At 44.5% G+C, this 8,284-nt stretch overlaps 1 non-coding gene across 1 annotated transcript; it reads left to right on the plus strand.

The window, feature by feature from the left end:
• Positions 1-7,494: 7,494 nt before the first annotated feature.
• On the plus strand, positions 7,495-7,631 carry LOC119925018. The gene has a single exon (XR_005449690.1). It is a non-coding gene; the product is annotated as a small nucleolar RNA SNORA7 (small nucleolar RNA).
• The last annotated feature ends 653 nt before the right edge of the window (positions 7,632-8,284 follow it).

The raw sequence follows: 8,284 nt of genomic DNA on the forward strand, positions 1-8,284 counted from the left end.
AAGAAAGAAAGGGAGAGAAAGAAAGCGAGAGAAAGAGAAAACAGGAAAGAGAGAGGAAGAAAGAAAGCGAGAGAGAAAAACAGGAGAGAGGAAGAAAGAGTAAGAAAAAGAGAGGAAAAAAAGAAAGAAAGCAGTAGAGAGAGAAAGAAAGGAACAGAGAGAGAGAGAAGGATAAATAGTGTATCTTTCCTCTATTGCCCCAATGACTGAGGCGGATGGGGGAAGGGGCCCGTTTTCACCCAGATCCGTACCAGGGTGGAATACGGGTCTTTTTCTTTTCTCTCTCTGCCACCACTTCCCAGGCTGGGAAGATTCTTGTCATCCTTCACATATTTTACCCACAAAGCATGCCCTGCCCTGGGTTGGGTGATTGAGGCTGTGCCCTACTGTGTCCCACTATCAGCAGTTCCCAAGGCTCCCTAGCCTGGGAACGGCTGCATGGACCCTTTCCAAAATCAGCATTACATGCGTTATTGTTCCGACGCTCCCTGATTAGAGTGCACACAATGAAAACAACAGCAACAGCCTCATTTTCTAACACAAGGCTGCTCTCCGTCTGCTTTTCCTTCCCGGTGTCTTCATAAAAGTTAACTGTTTCAGGGCCAGGGAGGCCCCACAGCCTAAGCGGCGTGGCTCAGTGGAAAGAGCCCGGGCTTTGGAGTCAGAGATCATGGCTTCAAATCCCGGCTCAACCAATTGTCAGCTGCGTGACTTTGGGCAAGTCACTTAATTTCTCTGTGCCTCAGTTACCTCATCTATAATTTCTCTGTGCCTCAGTTACCTCATCTGTAAAATGAGGATTAAAACTGTGAGCCCCCGTGGGACAATCTGATCACCTTGTAACCTCCCCAGTGCTTAGAACAGTGCTTTGCACATAGTAAGTGCTTAATACATACCATTATTATTATATTATTATTATTATTACAGCACGGCGGTTTTCTTCCTTTTTTAAATGATGCTTGTTTAGCGCTTACTATGCATTAAGCGCTAAGCGCTGAGGTAGATATAAGCTACTCAGGTTGGACACATGGGGCACACAGTCAGTGGATTTTTTTTATTGAGCACTTACTGTGTGCAGAGCACTGTACTAAGCACTTGGGAGAGTATGATATATCAAAAGACAGACACGTTCCCTGCCCACAGCGAGTTTACATTAAAATGGATTTGTCCCATTTTACCGATGAAGTAAATGAGGCCCTGAAAAATAAAGTGACTTGCCCAAGGTCACACAGGAGACAAGTGGCAGAGCTGAGATTAGAGCCCAGATTCTTTTGACTCCCAAGCCCCTGCTCTATCCACTAGGCAACTCTGCTTCCCAAAGGCCATGCTGCTTCTACATCCCACAAGGAGCTCACATTCCAAAAAATAGGTGAGGCATCATCCCAGGTGAGGAAGCTTCTGTCCTTACTTGGGGACTATCTTGAGGGAGAAAAGAAGAGGCATTCATTCATTCATTCGATTGTATTTATTGAGCACTTACTGTGTGCAGAGCACTGTACTAAGTGCTTGGGAAGTACAAGTTGGCAGCATATAGAGACAGTCCCTACCCAACAATGGGCTCACGGTCTAGAAGGGGGAGACAGACAACAAGACAAAACATGTGAACAGGTGTCAAGTCATCAGAATAAATAGAAATAAAGCTAGATGCACATCATTAAGAAAATAAATAGGATAGTAAATATGTACAAGTAAAATAAATAGAGTAATAAATCTGTACGAACATACATACAGGTGCTGTGGGGAGGGGAAGGAGGTAGGGCGGGGGGGATGTGGAGGAGGAGAGGAAAAAGGGGGCTCAGTCTGGGAAGGCCTCCTGGAGGAGGTGAGCTCTCAGTAGGGCAGGGGCTGGAGGGGCCAATCAGCCCAAAGTGAAGCTGATGGATGGAGGTCCCACAGAGAAATGGGCCCGCTTGCACGCCGGGTATGCGGGAGGGCGGATTCCTCCATGATGGGTGTCCACTGCCTCCAAATGCCCCAGGATCTTCTTGGGCAGAGAAGTGGCTGGGATCTCACAAAAGCTCTCTTGCAGAACGCTTCTCCAGAAGGCCTGGGATTAGTGGAGGGAGCGGGAGGGGCCAAAAGGAAGCATTCATTCATTCAATCGTATTTATTGAGCGCTTACTGTGTTCAGAGCACTGTACTAAGCTCTTGGGAAGTACAAGTTGGCAACGTATAGAGACGGTCCCTACCCAACAGTAGGCTCACAGTCTAGAAGGGGGAGACAGAGAACAAAAGAAAACATATTAACAAAATAAGATAAATAGAATAAATATGTACTAATAAAATAAATAAATAAATAGAGTAATAAATACGTACAAACATATATACATCGCCTAATGGATAAAGCACAGGCCTGGAAGCCAGAGGAGCTGGGTTCTAATCCTGGCTCTGCCACTCATCTGCTATGTGACCATGGGCAAGTCACTTCACTTCTCTGGGTTTCAGTTTCCTCAACTGCCAAAGGGGGATTCTATACCTGTTCTCCCCGTGAGACAGGGACTATGTCCTGACTGACTAACTTAAATTCATTCATTCAATCATATTTATTGAGTGCTTACTGTGTAGAGCACTGTACTAAGCGCTTGGGAAGTAAATCTACCCCAATATTTAGAGCAGTGTTTGGCACATAGTAATTGCTTAACAGATTTCATAAAAAAAAGACAGCCTAAGAAACAGGAAGGATTTGGGACCATATATTTTGAATTCTTAATGCCTCAGTAGATCTGCCTCACAAAATCAACTTTTTGCATGCTGTCTGAACATTTTGAAGGATTGTCGGGGGAAAAATGGAGACTTCTGCTCCAAGAGTTGTTTATTATTATTATTAGTAAGAATAATAACGGTACCTGTTAAGTGCTTACTATGTGCCAAGCCCTGTTCTAAGCACTAGGGTAGACATAAGTTGATCATGTTGGACGCGGTCCCTGTCCCACAAGGGGCTCACACTCTTATCCTCATTTTACAGATGAGGTAACTGAGGCCCAGAGAAGATAAGTGAGTCGCCTAAGGTCACACATCAGACATGTAGCGGAGTCAGGATTAGAACCCAGATCCTTCATTGTACGGCCTCAAGCAGGCGTTTTCTTCTGGGCAATGGGCACAGAGATCAGGATTAGGTCTCCTGCTTCTAGTGTACTTTCCCACCCAAGTACTCAGCAAGCCCTTGGGAAATGCTATTGATTGTTATTAAAGGCATCTACTGGGGCTCTGTTGACTCTAATGGCTAAACCCTACCTTTTTCCACTGCCTCACCTTTCCTGTGAAGACCTGAGTATTTGGGGAGACAGTGAATGCCTGCATAACAAAAAAAATCTGTTCTTTTTTAGTTTTGTTTTCAGTGAAGCTTTGTAGCTCCAAACCTTAGATGGCTAATTCCACGGCCCAGTGATCACTTAGGATTGCTCATTCAGAGTTGTAGTGAAATTCTGGGTAGCTGCTATTTCACTTCTAAAGGGTTGAGTGAGTTTCTTCATCCTTTGAAATGAAGAGTATTTGTTTTGCATTTTCTTTTTGTAAAAATAGGAAATTAAATACAAAGCGAATATTCTTGATACAGTGAGTATATAGGACTTTCACCCTCGTGGTGTGAGGAATGCACAGTCCAGGATATATTCGCACATTCCAAATGAGGAATGTCATATTTTAGAAACGAATCTGACGCCAAATATCTGCTTCAGTGGAAATGGACTCCAAGTAGGGGGGGTAATTTGTTATTTCAAGGATTTAAGCATCGTGTTCCGTGGCTTGTGCATGCTCAAATTTATTTTTAAAATGGACAGGGTCAGAGTTTCTGTGGATTTGTGGATCTTCAAATGCCATCATTATTATTATTATCATTCTGTCTTGCTGATGATCCAGAGCTCAACTTCGAAAAATTTCCTTGTGTAACTGGAGTGGTAGAAAATCCATTCTTGGCCAATCAATAGATCAATCAAACAATGGTATTTATTGAGCGCTTACTATGTGCGGGGCATTGTACTAAGCAGCTGGAGAGTACAATACAACAGAGATGGTAGGTCCTATCCCTATTCTCAGGGAGCTTATAGTCTCAAGGTTTAGGCTAGAATCTAGATCAAACCCTACCTCGATCTGATAACCTGGGTTAGGTGTGTCCATGGACTGAGCGGCTGTAGTGGGGAAGAGTGATTGTTGGCCCAAGGGAGGTTTTACTTGCAAGTCCATTAGGGTTTGTACATTACCATAGGGAGAGTCCTCTTCTGTACCCTGAACAGGAGGTATAAATCCTCAAAAATAACTCCTCACCTCGTGGACATTTGTCCTTTGGTCCCTTTCGAAATCTCTCCTCTGGTCTCTGGTGGACAAAGTTGCAGTGTTCCAGGCCCACCATTCTGCATTGTGGACAGAGCACGGGCCTGGGAGTGAGAAGGTCATTCATTCATTCATTCAATCGTATTCATTCATTCGATCGTATTTATTGAGCACTTACTGTGTGCAGAGCACTGTACTAAGTGCTTGGGAAGTCCAAGTTGGCAACATATAGAGACGGTCCCTACCCAACAGCGGGCTCACATTCTAGAAGGTCATGCGTTCTAATCCCAGCTCTGCCACTTGGCTGCTGTGTGATCTTGGGTAAGTCACTTTAATTCTCTGGGCCTCAGTTAGTTACCTCATCTGGGGAAGCAGTGTGTCTCAGTGGAAAGAGCCCGGGCTTTGGAGTCAGAGGTTAGGGGTTCGAATTTCAACTCCACCAATTGTCAGCTGTGTGACTTTGGGCACAGCACTTAGCTTCTCTGTGCCTCAGTTACCTCATCTGTAAAATGGGGATGAAGACTGTGAGCCCCCACGTGGGACAACCTGATCACCTTGTAACCTCCCCAGAGCTTAGAACAGTGCTTTGCACATAGTAAGTGCTTAATAAATGCCATTATTATTATTATTATTATCTTTAGCATGGCTCAGTGGAAAAAGCACATGCTTGGGAGTCAGAGGTCATGGTTCTAATCCCGGCTCACCGACATGTCTGCTGTGTGACCTTGGGCAAGTCACTTAACTTCTCTGAGCCTCAGTTACCTCATCTGTAAAATGGGGATTAAGACTGTGAGCCCCACATGGGACAATGTGATCACCTTGTATCCTCCCCAGCACTTAGAACAGTGTTTCACACATGGTAAGTGCTTAGCAAATGCCATCATTATTATTATTATTATTAATAATAATAATAAAGTGGGCATTAAGGCTGTGAGCCCCAAGTGGGACAGGGACTGTGTCCATTCTGATTTGCTTGTAACCACCCCAGCGCTTAGTACAGTGACTTGCACATAGTAAGCACTTAAGGAATATCACTATTATTATTATTACCGACTCCCTACTTTCCTCAAGTTCTAGTCTATGTAACATGAACCTGAAGAGAAACCCTGATGAGAAGCAGCATGGCTCAGCGGAAAGAGCATGGGCTTTGGAGTCAGAGATCATGGTTCAAATCCTGGTTTTGCCAATTGTCAACTGTGTGACTTTGGACAAGTCACTCAACTTCTCTGTGCCCCAGTTACTTCATCTGTAAAATGGGGATGAAGCCTGGGAGCCCCTCGTGGGACATCCTGATCACCTTGTAACCTCCCCAGCACTTAGAACAGTGCTTTGCATGTAGTATATGCTTAATAAATACCATCATTATTATTATTATTATTAAAAGACACATAGAAAGTTTTATAAACTTTTCATCATCATCACTGCTGGTACTTATAAGCTTTTTGTGGAGAACACTGTGCTGGACCCCTATTATTTGTAGAGAACTTTACTGGATCCTCGTTGTACATTGAGAACTTTGCTAGCCTCCTACTTGGTGCAGAATACTGTAATGGACCCTTCTTCAGTCCATGCATCACTCTGCTGCCCTGATATTTTTTCTTAAAAGCCATTCAGTCCATACTTCCTCACTCTTCGAAGACCTCCGATGGTTGCCCATCCATTTCCGCAACAAATACTCCTTAATATTGACTTTAAGGCACTTAATTGGTTTTTTCCCTCTCTTTATCTCACTGATATCCTACTACAATTCAGCCGCACACTCTGTTCCCCTAATGCCAACCTACTCAATATACCTCGATCTCATCTAACCCATCACTGGCCTCTTGTCCGCATCTTCCCTCGGGCCTGGAACCTCCCTCCTGCTATCCGACGATCCACCGCTCTCCCCACCTTCAAACCCCTCCTCAAATCACACCTCCTCCAAAAGGTCTTCCCTGTCTAAGCCCTCATTTTTTAAAAATGATATTTGTTCATTCATTCATTCAATCATATTTATTGAGCGCTTACTGTGTGCAGAGCACTGTAGTAAGCCCTTGGGAAGTACAAGGTGGCAACATATAGAGACAGCCCCTGCCCAACAACGGGCTCACAGTCTAGAAGGGGGAGACAGACAACAAAACAAAATATATTAACAAAATAAAATGAATAGAATAAATATGTACAAGTAAAATAAATAAATAAATAGAATAATAAATATGTACAAACATATATACATATATGCAGGTGCTGTGGGGAGGGGAAGGAGGCAAGGCACTTACTATGTGCCAAGCACTGTACTAAGCCCTGAGGTAGATACAAGTCAATCAGGTTGGACATATTCCCTGTCCTGCATAAGATTCAGAGTCTTAATCCAGATTTTACAGTTGAGGTAACTGAGTCACAGAGAAGCTAGCTCTCTTCCTCCCTTCAAGGCCCTACTGAGAGCTCATCTCCTCCAGGAGGCCTTCCCAGACTGAGCCCCTTCCTTCCTCTCCTGCTTGTCCCCCTCTCTATCCCCCTAGTCTTACCTCCTTCCCTTCCCCACAGCACCTGTATGTATACATGTTTGTACATATTTATTACTCTATTTATTTATTTATTTTACTTGTACCTATCTATTCTATTTATTTTATTTTGTTAGTATGTTTGGTTTTGTTCTTTGTCTCCCCCTTCTAGACTGTGAGCCCACTGTTGGGTAGGGACTGTCTCTATATGTTGCCAGCTTGTACTTCCCAAGCGCTTAATACAGTGCTCTGCACACAGTAAGCGCTCAATAAATACGATTGATTGATTGATTTATTAAGTGACTTGCCCAAGATCACACGGTGGTGGAGCCAGGATTAAAGCCCACATCCTTCTGTCTCCCAGGCCCGTGCTCTATCCATTAAGCCAAACTTATTGCTCCTATCTGCCCTCCTTCTGGGTTGACTATTTACTTCACTGTGTACTCCTTTAAACACTTTGATATTCACCCTAGGACTTATGCACTCATGCTAAGGCTCTATTATTTCCCCTATCTACAATTCATTTTAATGTTTGCCTGTCTCCCACCATAGATGGTAAGCTCCTTGTGGGCAGGGATAACATCTACCAACTTTGTTGTGTTGTCCTTGCCCAAGTGCTTAGCACAAGTGCCCTGCACCCCACAAGTGATGAATAAATATCATCGATTGATTGATTACTGTGTGCATAGCACTGTATTGGGTGTATGGGAGCATTCAGCAACAAAGCAGAGGACATGGACCCTCCCTTCATGTTCGCACCTGGAGAGTTCCCAGTACTTTACCAGTCTCGGCTGTGGGAGGGAAAGTCAAGCAGAGGCCTACCCATTCCATTCCTAGCTTGGGCAGTGGCTAGCGAGGGGAAGGCAGTCTGCTACAAGTCCAAACTCACCCATGCTGGGCAACAGCAGCATGGGAGAGAGTCAAGGAAGGAGACTCAAGTTTACTGCAGTGGTAAACCTCTTCCATATTTTTACCAAGAAAACTCTATGGATCCACTACCAGAGTGATTGCAGATGGAGAGTGGGGCGTTCGGGGAGAAATGTGTCCGTGGTGTTGCTATGGGTTGGAAACGACTTGACGACATAAAACAAGACTAGAAGCACGTAATCTCCCACTTCTTCTGGTTTGGGGAGTGATTGGGGCAGGAGTAATAATGATAGCAATGATGGCATTTGTTAAGCACTTACTATGTTTCAAGCACTTGTTCTAAGAGCTGGGTTTAATACAGCCTAATCAGGTTGGACGCAGTCCCTGTCCCAAATGGGGCTCACAATCTCAATCCACATTTTACAAATGAGGTAACTGAGGCCAAGAGGCCTGAAGAGCCCAAGGACACACAACAGACAAGCGGTGGAGCTGGGATTAGAACCCATGACCTCCAAGGCCCATGCTCTAGCCACTGTGCCATTCTGCAGTCTCGGCAGTTCCAGCAGTCCCCTGGGAGATGATCATCTTTGGTGTGGTTCCTGAGAATGGCTCCTGGCCAACGGGCTCCAGAAGGTAGCCACAACTGATCTGCATCTGTGACATTC

The sequence above is a fragment of the Tachyglossus aculeatus genome, chromosome 2 (assembly GCF_015852505.1).
Source record: "Tachyglossus aculeatus isolate mTacAcu1 chromosome 2, mTacAcu1.pri, whole genome shotgun sequence".
NCBI lineage: Eukaryota > Metazoa > Chordata > Mammalia > Monotremata > Tachyglossidae > Tachyglossus > Tachyglossus aculeatus.